Source organism: Mauremys reevesii, linkage group 2 (assembly GCF_016161935.1).
Source record: "Mauremys reevesii isolate NIE-2019 linkage group 2, ASM1616193v1, whole genome shotgun sequence".
NCBI lineage: Eukaryota > Metazoa > Chordata > Testudines > Geoemydidae > Mauremys > Mauremys reevesii.
The window spans coordinates 259,394,568-259,409,058 of NC_052624.1; the positions used below are offsets into that span (position 1 = coordinate 259,394,568).

The following is a 14,491-nucleotide window of genomic DNA, read 5'->3' on the forward strand; positions in this document are numbered from 1 at the left end:
TGCACTAACAGTCTATTTGAGAATCTTTTTTTTAAACTTGTGTTAATCACATTATACCTAAAAGCATATTCACATCCAAATCATAGCCCCAATTGTGAAGTCAATAGGTATCCCATAGACCAGGGATCGGCAACCTTTGGCATGTCAGGAAAATCCGCTGGCACGTCGAGGTGGTTTGTTTACCTGCAGCATCCACAGGTTTGGCTGATTGCAGCTCCCACTGGTCGCGGTTCGCCATTCCAGGCCAATGGGGGCTGCAGGAACCAGCGGCAGGTAGCACATCCCTCGGCCCACGCCACTTCCTGCAGCCTCCATTGGCCTGGATGGGCGAACTGTGGCCAGTGGGAGCTGCGATTGGCTGAACCTGCGGACAGTGCAGGTAAACAAACCATCCCATCAGTAGATTTCCCTGAAGGGCGTAGTGCCAAAGGTTGCTGATCCCTGCCATAGACACAGAAAACTAATGGCAGGATGGGGCCCATATTACTACTCTCCCAACACATACTCTACAACAGAACACAACCAAAACAATATGCATCACAATGTTGGTTGTTCTCATGTCTCACTTACTAAAGTGACAACTAAAAAATTCACAATCTTATCATTCAAAAAACATGCTAAAATAGATCTTTAAACCTTGAATATTTTTGCAGGAATCCTTCTGCAACTCTAAAACATATACAGATATTTGGAAAGGTTTATTTGTGGATGTCCAAATAGCCTACATGTTGTTTAAAATAATAATAATAAAAAAAAGCAGCTCCACAACAGTTCCAACTACCTACTTTAAATTTTTGCCTCATTTCTGACCCTAACTCTAACATGGAAGGTCCAGCTTTATCTACGAAATACAAGCTCATTTTCTATGATAACACATGCTTAGATCTTTCCTAACTAGAAAATCTAAATTCTGTTTTTGATAGTTTTATGATGTACATACTAATCCAGTTGGGACTATAACACCAACAATGACATTGGCTTTAAAAATAGAAGCATACTACTAAGGCCTGGTCTACACTGGGGGGGGTCGAACTAAGGTACGCAAGTTCAGCTACGCGAATAGTGTAGCTGAACTCGAACTACCTTAGTTCGAACTACTTACCCGTCCAGACGCCGTGGGATCGAAGTCCGCAGCTCCCCCGTCGACTCCGCCACCGCTGTTCGCGGTGGTGGAGTTCTGGAGTCGACGGGAGCGCGTTCGGAGTTCGATATATCGCGTCTAGATGAGATGCGATATATCGAACTCCGAGAAGTCGATCGCTACCCGCCGACCCGGGCGGGTAATATGGACGTACCCTTAGCTACACTGCTTTTAACTGAGTGCTTTGCACTTAAAATATGCTCAACTATTCTAATTTTATTTCTGCAATTGCCCCCTCTCTCTCAGAAACATTGATTTTTGAGGTCTATTATGGCCGATGATAGACCTTCCTTTCTTTCTGAATTAGCTCTGGAAATGCCCTTAGTTCTTGGGGCTGCATGGCTTTTTTTCTATACCCAATCAGTTCTGAGGAAGCATGGTTGTCTCTACGCACAGTTGAAGCAGATGATGTCAAATGAAAGAAGGAAAGAAAAACAAAAATAGAAAAGTCAAAAGGAGGAAAGGAAAAAAAGAGGAGAGAATGAAAGCACAGGAGAGAATTCAGAGTAGCAGCCGTGTTAATCTGTATCTGCAAAAAAGAACAGGAGTACTTGTGGCACCTTAGAGACTAACAAAAGGAGAGAATGGTTTTCTTTGAAATAGTCAGATGACTATCTGTGATATTTTCTCCAAGTAAACAGTGCAGCCTGCTGCAAAAATGTGTTAACTAAACTAAACTAAACCAAGCCAAAAGGAAGGTTTATCTGGAGTTTGGGTGCATTGTATCCAGGATATTTTCAACAGTGGATGCATCATGATTACAGTCCAAACGGCAGCAGGAGTTGTATGTTGTCTGCAGGGAACTATTGAAGATGAAGTCTGAACAAGGCAAAGATTAAAAATATATATCAGGGAAAGCTGAGCAAAGCAGATGAACAATGGGAGATATACGACAAAGGAACTTTTAAGCAACCATTACACTTATTTTACAAGAAGAAATAGTATCCAAAGGGATTCTTAAATGTGACATGAACAAAAAAAGTAGCTGAATTATTTAAAAATAATCATACATGAAAAGTGCAAGAATTTCAGAAGGAAAAGTATCCAAGGAACTTAAAAAAGTTGAAATGACAGTTTGGGACGCGATCAAATACCTACAGACATTTATCTCTCTACATTTTGGGGTAAGAAACTGTGCTTCTCTCTGTGTCTGGAAAGTGTCTAGAACACAAAGAGCTAAGCTGTAAAATTCGGTTTGATATGTTGATCTCATATACTGATTGTATTCCCCAGAAACAGCAATAAAACAATGCACATGGAGTAAAATGGTTGCTGAGATGGTACTGTCGCTCCACAATACTGTGATTTTTCTCAAATTTTCTCCAAAACAAATCTCTATCCAAAGGGCTCTCTGCAAAGAATTCCAGGAGGAAGGAAGGTATGAACTTTATCGAGGGCCGGCTCCAGGGTTTTTGCCGCCCGAAACAGAAAAAACAAAAAGAAACCCAAAAAAACCACACCACGATAAGCTCTACCGCCATTGCTTCAGTCTTCTGCAGCAATTCAGCAGCTGGTCCTTCTCTCCAAGAGGGAGTTAGGGACCTGCCACCGAATTGCTGCCGAAGAGCGGGACATGCTGCCCCTCTCCATTGGCCGCCCCAATGCTGCTTGCTGGGCTGGTGCCTGGAGCTGGCCCTGACTTTATCCCAAACCAGTACAGGACTTCCAACTGGAATAGCAGTGTGGCCCCTCTACACCTAGTTCATGGGATTTCCAAGTCATAGTATCTGCATAAACATGGATCTAGAGACCTACCCATCACCTCCTCCTGGCCTTTTCCCAGAACTGCCCTCTTCAGCGCTGGCATGGAGCCCCCACATAAATACATAAGAGCATGGATATCTTCCTGTATGGCCATTCTCACCATACATCCAGAAACAGTACAATGGGAGTATTCAACAATGTAGGGCCTCACTTACTGCAATGAATTTCAATCTCAGGTTTTGGAGAAAATATACCCTTCTTTATTTCCTTGCAAATTATCAAACACAAGGGAGAAAGTAGCATTGCAAATGTTTGGGTCTTCTTTCCCTTTCTTTAGCACCAGGACATAGTATCTGCTCTTTATGCAATAACTACATGGCTTCTCTCTGAGATTCATTTGAACAAAGGAAGGAGTGTTCTGGGGAGGAAAATGGGGTAGAGTTTGAGAGGTTTAATGCAAAATTTAAAATGCTTATTAGAGTTTCTTGCCTGCACTTTGTTCAACTCCTGCAGGGATTTTCACAAGAGCAGGCATCAGCATGCTAAGGCCTTTGCATGCTGTTGGGAAGATAAGACACACAGAACTCCTGCAGATATTTGTATCCTGAACAAGACAGTAATTTCATTTTGACTTTGAAAGGGACTTTTTTTATTTTTACTTACAAAAAGATTATTTTCCTGTGTGTCCCCTAACAAGGGCAATCAATCAAACTGTCAACCAGAAGTTATAAAACATATTGAGCTTGAACATACACTAAACTATATTCTAAGCTGGTTTACAGACCACACACACAAATATATACTAAATATACCCCAAATCATTTTGCAAACTATCTAGAAACTATAGTGGATGTAGGGAGCTGATTACAAACCAGCGTGTGCACAAAAACATCATTGGCAACCAATCCTGTGAGATGTTGAGCACCTCACCTTGCCAGAGGCACACATTATCTCACAGGATCAGGTCTTTATACATAATTGACCCAATTCTTGGTTGTCCAGTGTCTCATTATGCTAGTGGAAATGGGCCCTGGGGAATATCCTCAGTTGGTATATACCAGTCAAATACATCTTGACTCCCGCTCCACTCCAACAGGGCATGCAGGTGTGGGGAAAACAGAGCATCACCAAAACACACTGCACTCCAGCAAGTCTCAGAATTTAGCCATTATCTTGTTATATTGTGAGGAAGTGTTGAAATAATCTATAGACTTTTCTATGGCACACATAATCTATCAGAAATCCTGACAAACATAAATGTATTTATCCTCACAATGGTGTTGGTCATGCCCAAGTTGTCTGAGTACCCACTGGCTTGAGCTGCTCATAGTCTGGGGGATGAGTGCCCAAACAACATTTTCCAATGTTCCCAGGAAGCGGGGTGATTTTCTGAAGGGTCTGGGAGCTGAGATTGCTCACTGCAAAGAAGAGGGAGAAGGGCATGTAGTCTCAAGAACAACGGGTTAGGTTGGGTATAGTAGAAGGAGCTTGCCCACATAACATCCATTTACATTCATGAGAAAGGCACACTGAGATCATGGACCTATTATTGTATCCCTTTCCTTTCAAATATAATATTCAAGCAACTCATCTCATGCAGAAATGGCAATGTGGTCAAAGAGTTTGCATAAAATACTTCAGTCAACAAATCACCCCCAAACTGCTCTTATGTACCTTGTTCCAGTCCAAAGCATTTTAGCCCAAGTTATAAACCCATAAGCTTTCTCATGTGAAGGTCAACAAGTGCTTAAATACAGTAGCATCGGGCTACCCAATTATCCTTCCTGCCTCAAATCCTATTATTAGATTATTGTTTCTCAGAAATTAAAATGCACATTTTCTTAAAGGGTTCATACAGAGCTTAATATACTATAAAACATGAACCTCATATGCCAAGTTTATTTTGTACACTCCTCAAGCTGATTATCACAAATTAACTTTCATGCTACTAAGCCAAAGCACCTAAAGGTGAAATCTCCCCACTTCCTGAACTGAGTAATTTGTCTGGATGGGGGAATGGGAGAAGAGTCCACTTGACTGTATGTGGACATGCTGTGCAAATGCTATTGCAGCCTAAGGGCAGAAATAGGCTCTACAGTCCTAGTGTCTTCCTCTGGCTTCATAGCAAGGCTCCATCTTAGAATAAAACCAACAGAGTTCTATGGAAATGCAGTAGGGGTCTATAAATTAATACCTATAGAACTGAAAAGAGTATAAGATACTTTCCATATGTTTTTAAACATAACATTCTTCAGCAGGGATATAATTCCCTATTAAAACCTGCAGGGTGGTTTAAAAAAACAAACAAACAAACAAACAAACAAAAAAACTAGAGAGAGAGTATTATTTGCTATTACCGGTAAATTCTGTAGGGCTTCTCCATACACAAAGTACAGTGCAAAGGAGGGGTGTGCCTCATGAAATCCTGGAGCAGAGCCACACCAGTTTACCTTCTAGAGGGCCTGGTGCACCAATGCATGAAGAGGAAGGATTTGCCTCTTTGTGCACAACATGGGTTTCATCATAGTTATTTCAACTGACTGGATGGAAAAAATATTTCTGTAATGTATGACTACTAGGAAAATAAATATTTACTATCTTTAGAGTTTCAGAAGAAATGTTACCCTATTTTTGCTAAATTAAATAGTTAGTCGTTTATCCAGCTAATCTGTATGTAGATTAATATCTTTGTCAACTGTCATGAAACATGGGCATGATGTAGTAATTAGATTTTTATGAAGGCCATACTCAACATTCATTTATTACATTGGGCTTGTTGCTTGCATAGTCTTGGAAGGAAGGAGAATTTTGGAAAAAAATCTTTATGTTTTTTTAAGTGGTAGCTTTGTCTGGCAATAGCATCAGCTTTATAAACTCTTTTTTAATGTAGCATCGTCACCTACAACCAGCAATTGAAGGGTTACTGTTCTCATTTTTTTTCATTGGTACAACATGACATACATTAAAACCATAATAAAGATGAGAATGATCCCCACAATTTGAATCCAGGTCCAAATTTGCTCAAAGCGTTAAGATTCAACATTTTGATTTGGCACACTTCTAAATAACATGAAATAATATTTAGTGTATTGCAAACCTTGTATGGACAATATCAAAATAATCTTTAAAACATCCATGTGAAGAATGTACAGTTATCTCCTGTCATGACCCTAGGTTTTCTACATCTCAGGCTCCATCAAGCTTCACACTTGGAGATTGTATATTGTTTCACACCTCGGTCTGTTCCCTTATTCCAAAGATCCTGTCCTCAGGAGCAAGGTGCTCACTGATAAATACAGTAGGTTCTCTTTGAAGGTCACTGCTGCAAAACTCAGTCATCACAGCTCTGCTCCAGACTTAATAACATCAGAGTTTGTTAACCATTAGAGGTAAATAAATACTTGAATGAACATATCTACAAATCATCTGGAAGTGCTCTCTTTACCCGCTAAAACAAAGGAAAATCTGAGAAGATATCCCAGTTCAAACTTCATTCTCAGAAGCTTCTGGGTCCCATGTCCTCTGAACTTGATCTCAATGCCACCTACCCCATAGCTCACACTCCTACAGACTAGTCTCTGGTGTCCAGAGCATCCACGCCTTACACCTTCATTGAGATCCAGAAACCCTTTTTTTAGCCAGCAATCCTCAACTGTCCCTTCTAATGGTCTTCACCCTACTGCTGGAATGGTGGCTCCTAGCAATCATATGGGCCTTTACGATGTCCTTGGATATTAATCACATTCTCAGGTCCAACCACTGGTTTTACTCCCCATATCCCCACATATAAAATAACATTAGTTCAACACATTACATGACATACTCCACATAGCTATTTACAGATAAGGAATGAGATTAAAGGAAAAGTGACATGTCCAAGGCCACAGAAGGAGTGAGTGTCAAAGCCAGTATTTTAAGCTAGGTGTTCCTGTCTCCCAGTCAAGACTATGACTTGTATAGTATTTGTATAAACAAATACCAAATACAGACAGCTGTGATCTCAATACAATGAGTTTTGTAGGTATTCAGGTCTAACAGCCCTATTAACTACTAAATAGTAGTGTCACTACTAAGTACAAGATATGAACAGAGTGTTAACTACTTATGCTAAACATCCTGTTCAAACCTTGTATTTAGTAGTGACACTTCAAATTAGTTTTCCAGACCTGAAGAAAATCTTTTTTATAAAATCATAGGAAAAATGGCAGAATTATGTATTCCTTATTTTAAAATTCTCCTTTTAGTCCATCTACTATAAAAGGAAAACTGGAATCTGTCAAGTTCCACAGCAACCTTGACTATTGCAGGTATGGGCACAGTAATCTAATGGAGTCCCCATTATCCATTTACTATAAATGTAGTGTACCACAGCTTTAAAAAAATGAAAATAGATAAATGTTGACTTAATTGAGATGGTGAAGTCAATAGAAGTTACAATTTCTAAACAAGGGGAGAGTTTGATCCTACAATACTGTAGTAGTAAGAATATTCAAAGAAAGGCAGAGAGACTATAATTGTCTAAAAATTCATGACAAGTGTTTGGACATGGTTCTCTGTTGCCCTGCACCATGTGTATTTACACCAGTGCAAAGTGAATGCAGAATGTTACCAGATTAGGATAATGCCCCTTTACACTTGTTTTCCCCTGGTGTAAATAACTACACAAGGTGCAAAGCAATGGAGATACAGGCTACTTGTTTCTCTGAGGACGGATACAGGCGGAACTCAAAACACTTTTACTTTCATTCTCTGTTCCCTTCAAGCCTCTCTCAAGTCATACCCACCTGCAACCCGGACAGTGGATTAAAGATTAAAGATTAAATTTTAAAAACAAATCCTTAAATGACATATTGTAAATACATAATACTAAACTTCTGAGAAGGGTGGGGTACACTGTTTACTTTAACTAATTTCTAAGTGATTAGCATTCCTGAGGGAAAAAACAATGCCTACCAGGGTTAAAGGTGCTGCACACAGGTTAGGCCATGGAACACATGCTGAGAGATAAATGGGAGGTCCTGTACCTCTTTACTAGCTCTGTGCCCCTGGCAAACCACTTATTTCTAGCAGCTTGGCTTCACTGAAATCCAGCTACCATGGACTCCTGCTAGCCATGCTTGCCTAAGAGATTGCCTTTAGGGCAATCTCTGCTGCAGAAGAGTCTATAGGCAGACAAAGTTTGAGGCTGTAATTATCTTTGTCTTAGGAATCATCACAAATTTGAAGGGGAAGCAATGTGCATGCCCCTCACCCTAATTTCCAGCTCACCAACTGTTCTCCCAGTTTGTTTACTTCATGTCCTCTTTTTCCAAGCAATTCTGAGGACCAATTCAGAGGCCACCATGGGAGGAAAGGGAATATAGAGGATGCTGTCATAGAGGCAGCTGTGATCCCTTTTTATGAGGATCTAGGGGCATGATCTTCCACCCCAAATATATTTTCTCATTACACCAAGATTTTGAAGCAACGCCACAATGGGAGGTGGCATCATGATTCCTAAAGAGCAAAGGCAGAAGGAGTATAACATATATAGAAACTCTACCATAAGAGTGTGGGGAGCCACTTAACTGACTGAGCCACTATGAAAGGGCCTAATACGTTTTGGGAGGCTGCCATAGAACAATTAGCTCTGACCCTAATGTTGGTGAAAACATCTTGACCGTGAGCCACACGTCAACTGATGCAGCAACGTCTGTCTGAGTCATTTTACAGCCTGAAAAAAAAATATCAGTAGGAGACATGAACTATTGTCACTATTCTTTGCAAAGGGATGATCACTTTCAGATTCACAGATTCCAAGGCCAGAAGAGACCACTGTGGTCACCTCATCTGACCTCCATTTTAACACAGGTCTCTCAACAATATTCCTAGAGCATATCTTTTAAAACATCCAATCTTGATTTAAAAATTGTCAGTGATGGAGAATGCATCACGACCCTTGGTAAATTGTTTCAATGGTTAATTACTCTCACTTTTAAATAATCATCATCAGCCTTCAGAGTTTAAGTCCCAATAGTTGACTATTTTTCTGCTTAACACCACATGCTATTAAGAAAAGGGACAATCAGACTATGAAGAGGAGTCCAACCTACTCTTAGGATATGGCTACACTGCAATTAAATACTCGTGGCTTGCCCATGTCAGCTGATGGGGCTTGGGCTATAGGACTGTTTAACGGAGGTGTAGATATTTGGAGTCGGGCTGGAGTCCATGGTCTGGGGCCCTGCGGGTGTTTAATTGCAGTGTAGATATACCCTTATTGCCATTACATTTTGGTGTTTGAAATGGACTGGATTTAGGTTGTGCATAAAGCTTGGGTGGGTACTCTTCCTTGCCCCTCCCCCTACCCTTATGACTCCTGCTCTTCATTTAGGCAAATGCCCTATGTGGAAAATTGCCTAATTCATGACACAGAGTAAAGAAGATTTCTGCCTCAAGCAAATCCTTCTGTATGGAACAAAGTTAGGTTCCATACATTAATGTTTCTGTGCTTTTCCCACTGACCATATGATGACACACAAATGAAATTATAAAAAAACCCAGTTATACCCTTTCATTACCCCTGTGCAAACAACAACATATAGTTATCTAAATCAAGGTGCCATCCACTAAAATAATTATGTTGAATGGATAGAATGAAGGGAGGAGGAAATTATTTGCATACCTTATAATTTTGCTGACTAGAGGCTACTTTATAGTTTTTTTCCCCTTTAGGCAAACAGTTTTATTCACAATGGAATAAAATGCAAATGAGACTGGATGTAAACTTCCTTCCATAAAGTGAAATGCTCTGATAACTCAATGTATGTTATTTTATGCTTCAATGAAGCAAAATCTAAAGATGTAATTCTATACACAACATGTGTTGCATTAAAATGTAACTTAATTTTGTCTTCAGTTTTTAATCGAGCAGTTTTTAAGCATATATATTATCATATCCCAAGATTAAAGCTAACTATGAAAACTTTCAGAGAATAAGTCTGAATGACATGGCATATGTCATATGTGATTTAATATGCAATTTTAAATGTCTTTTTTAATTTTATTTGAGTTAAATGTATACTAATGAGTCCCTGCAAAAGAAAAACAAAACACTTTTTCTCTAGACTCTGATGAAAAATGTGACCTATATGGAATGGAATTAGAACTGTAATGAATATCACTCTTCTGTAGTTGTCATCAAGACAGTATATTATAAACATTCCCACTTTACTATCTCTTCCAGGAACAAAAAAAAAAAGAAAAAAGTGCGCTGTTGATGTGTACATAGTTTACTGCCTCAGGTGGAAGTCATAACTAATACATAGAACAGGTTTATGATAGAGATTGCTATGATTATGAAATATACAAAAATGATAGATCCAAATCTGTGTCTGAACATACACAATGAAGAATTTCATGTATAGATTTTATATATAGGCACAGTACTGCGCAAAAGGTGATGAAGGAACATATAGATTATATGGCATGTTTACAAAATTTTGAATAATTTGAAAGCTACTGGTATTTTCCATCACAGGTGCATGAAATCTCTCTCCAAAGTTTTAAAATGAAGGAAACAGAAAATGATTAAGATGCCTTTGTGTTTATGTGTATTTTATATAATATATAGTTACGTTAAAGGTAAATTATTATTATCTGATTATAATTATATATTAGTAATAAAATATTTGAGTTACAACACAATCCTATGGTAAAGAAAATAGAATATGTATTAAAGATGGAAAATAAAGCCATCATATGTCAAAAAAATACACAGTAGCTATAGAAGCAGATATACGTAATAAAACACAGAACACTAAAATATATTGTAGAAATTACAGTCAACAAAATAAATATACTATAAGGAACCAGTATGCAGAATACAGTCAAAATTTGATTTAAAAAATAACCACAATTCATATTTGAAAAAAGCAGTCACTAAGACTGCCTAACACAAGTTGACATAACGTTCCCACAATGAATGTGGGGAGAAACCAACAAAATTTATCTATCTCTAATAATGTGTCATTGAAAGTAATTAAATATGCAGACTAAAGCTGTGGACACTTTTACTATTACTTAGGAAAGAACTCTCAAGAAATATATGTGATGCTGGCAGAGCAGGTGCCAGCTCATGCCAAGGCCCCTAGGCCTCAGCTGAACACTGATAAATACATAGCTAAAACCCATCTGCCTCACCCATGTGTTAGCATTGTAAAAATAGTATTAGAGTTATAAAAAATGTGTTGAGACTTCATGAAATGCTTGTAGGATGCTGCATGTATTAATCTCACTTTTAAACATCTGTACCCACATTATAAAGGTGATATTAAGTGCTTGTATTGTAATTCTCTGTAATTGTGTAAGTCATGAAACAAGAAAGCAGCATTAATTAATGTAAAATACTGGCTTCTTACAGATGGTATTAGGTTCTGCCCACAAAGAAAATCCAACTGAAACTAAATAAGCCATTGTGGAACATCAAAGAGTACTTTGTTAATTGCATTCCTCCCTCACCCCAATGAGGAGGAGATGTGCATGTGAACTCATCCCATCAGCTTGAACTCTGAGGGGGAGGGAATAAAAATCCCTGACAAGAAAAAAAAACTGTACCTCTATGCTTTAAAAACTGTACCTCTATGGACTTTGGGAGGGCAAGATTTCTATGCATAAGCAAGGGATCCCCAGCCTCTCAGCCTGGGTTAGCCCTGAAGGACATATGGGGCTTCCATATTACAGCAGTTTCTATCATCTTTTTGAACCTAAGACTGTAACTCATTGATTTGTGTACGTTACCTGCTACAACCTTGTAAATAACTGTATGATTTTTTCTTAGTTAATAATTCTTTAGATAGCTTATTATAGGACTGGCTACAAGTGATGTTTTTGTTGTAAGATCTAAAGTGCAATTGACTTGGGGTAAGTGTCCGGTCCTTTCGGATTGGGAGTAACCTGAATATTCATGTGATTTTTGGTGTCAGGGATCATCTATCACAAAGGAAATCTTAGCTGGGTGGCAGGACAGATCGAAGTACCCCAGGGGACTGTCTGTGACTTCATGTTAAGGCTGTTATAGTGCCCGAGGAGTTTTTACTTGATAATTGGCTGGTGAAATCTAAGTACAAAACCCTGTTTCTTAACAATCTGCTCTGATGTTGATACTCACACTCTTGAGCCACTACAGGACATCTTGACAATATGTAACCCTTAAAGAATGTTTAGAACAAAACACCCCCCCCCAATGTTATTCTGAAAAGTAATCAGTACATGCCACAGCATTATGCTGGCAGCATGACAACTGTCAGAGACATATAGAATGAAGTTTCTAGAAGATGTTCTGGGCTGGTCAGCTGTTCACTATTGATGGCTGCTTCTGTTAGGTCTCAGAGTCAATGAGACTTCTGAAGTAAGCATTTTCATGAATATATGAGTACGTAAGGTTGGGACTGCACTTCCACTCTAACAACCCAAATTTGTCTGGTAGGTGGACTGAATATCTGAGTAATTACCCAAATGGCTTAGTTTCCTTCATTTCTTTGACTGATGAGGTCAGCAAAGGATAGCTTCTACAATTCTTGAGATTGTGAGTAACAGGGACCTGTTTAATGACTATAGATAGCATCATTTATAATGCATGATCATGTGATTTTGGTATAGTGATCCCTCTTTAAACTTGCCAATTGGCTTAGATATCTAAATAATTTTACCTTAGTATTTGAAGGTACTCAAGGAATTCCCCAAAAGAATGTAGAGGAAGTGCAGTAGTTTTTGCAGTTAAGGACAAATACAACCCACATTGACTTGAAGGCGGAAGGATGGCCCAGGAGTTAGGGCATTTTGGAGACCTAGGTTCAATTCCCTGCTTTACTGCAGATTTCTTCTGTGACCTTGGGCAGTTATTTAGTCTCTGTGCCTCAGTTCCCCCTCTGTAAAATGGAGACAAAAATACATCCCTACACCTGCTGTGAAGATAAGTGCATTAAAAAGATTGTGAGGTGTTTAGATAATATGGTGGTAGGGGTCACACAATTATCTTAGCATAATGGTTTGTAAAATATGTATTGACAATGTGATAGCCCTGCAAATATCCAATATTGAGACATCACTTAGGAATACTATTGACTTAGCACTCTCCTAGAAAGGGCTCACACCCATAGAGGAGCCATAGCCGAAGCTGTATCATGCAATCTTGGTTCAGGAAGTTATCCACTTAGATCCTGTCTGGGAGGAGACAGCCTGTCCCTTTGTATCGTCTGCATACTACATAAACAGATGAGGGGAGTCCCAAAAAAGTTCAGTCCTGTCCAGAAAAAAGGCTTGACATAGTCTGACATACAATGTGTGAAGACGCTGCTCCTCCAGGAATGAATGTGGCTTAGGAAAAAATACAGGCAAATATACTGGCTGATTTAAGAGAAAGTGAGAGACCATTTTAGATGCAAATTTGGGGTTTGGCCCCAACATCACATTGTCTTCGGAGAATGGCATGTAAGGAGGCTCTGCCATCGAAGCCTGCAACTCACACACTCTTCTTGCATATGTTATCACCACAAGGAATGCAGTTTTCTGACATGAGAGAAAGGGACAGGATGCCAGAGGCTCAAGTGGGGTCCCATCAGGACCTCCAAGGCAGTGGTAAGGTTCCATAAGGGAATTGGTTCCTGTACTGGTGAATGGAGAGGAAGAATTCCTTTCAAGAATCTAGCCACCATGGCTCTGGAAAACACTGATCTTCCATGAATGGGTGGATGAAAGGGTGAGATCACTGCTAGATGCACCCACAATGAGCTAAGTGACCACTGAAGATGCAGCAAATACTTCAAGATGTCTTGGATACTGGCCAATGTTGGCTCAAATCTTTGGGCCAATGACCACAGTGAAAAATGCTTCCATTTTGCCGAATAGGCCATCCTGATAGAGGATTTTTGACTACTGAGTAGGATTGGTTGAACAGCCGCTGAACATTGCTGTTCCTTCTCATTTAACCATGGAGAAGCCACGCAGTGAGATGCAGAGAGCTGAGTGTGAGATGCAAAGTGTGACCATGATTCTGTGAGAGCAGGTTGGGATGGAGAGTAAGGGATATTGGAGGCTGAATTTACAGTGCGAGAAAATAATCAACATTGCCTCACGCCAAGGCAATGAGGAGCCTGGCCCAATTTACTTTCAGCTTGAGGATGATCTGTGGAATGATTGGGATTGGAGGAAAAGCAAATAAAAAGGCCAATTGCCAGCTGAGATGGACGGAGTCAGCCAGGGAGCCTGGACTGATGCTCCCTTAGGAGTAGAAGAGACAGCATTTCCTTTGTCTCTTGTTGCAAACAGGTCGATCATCAGAATGCACCAACTGCAAAGGTGACTTGCAGGACACATGCCTGCAGGGACCACTTGTGACTCAGGGAAAAATTCCTGCTGAGATGATCTGCTAGATGATTCTGGGACCCAGGCAAATGATCAGTCAGTGGGGTGATACTCTCCTTGTTGCAGAACTGCCACAACTTGATTGCCTCTTGACAGAGCACCCTGGAGTGTGCTCCCCTTTGCCTGTTCAAATAATACATCAATAAGTACGTGAACCACTGAGCCCCTAATGTGGTTTGCAAAGGTGTGACAAACATTGTAGATGGCCCAAAGCTCCAGTACATTGATATGCAGCGAGGCCTC

General features: G+C 39.7%; 1 protein-coding gene across 2 annotated transcripts in view; it reads right to left on the bottom strand.

Annotated features, from left to right (window-relative positions):
• Positions 1-14,491, bottom strand: part of CSMD3 (CUB and Sushi multiple domains 3) — a 1,158,685-nt gene that overhangs the window by 737,895 nt on the left and 406,299 nt on the right. The window lies entirely within an intron of this gene.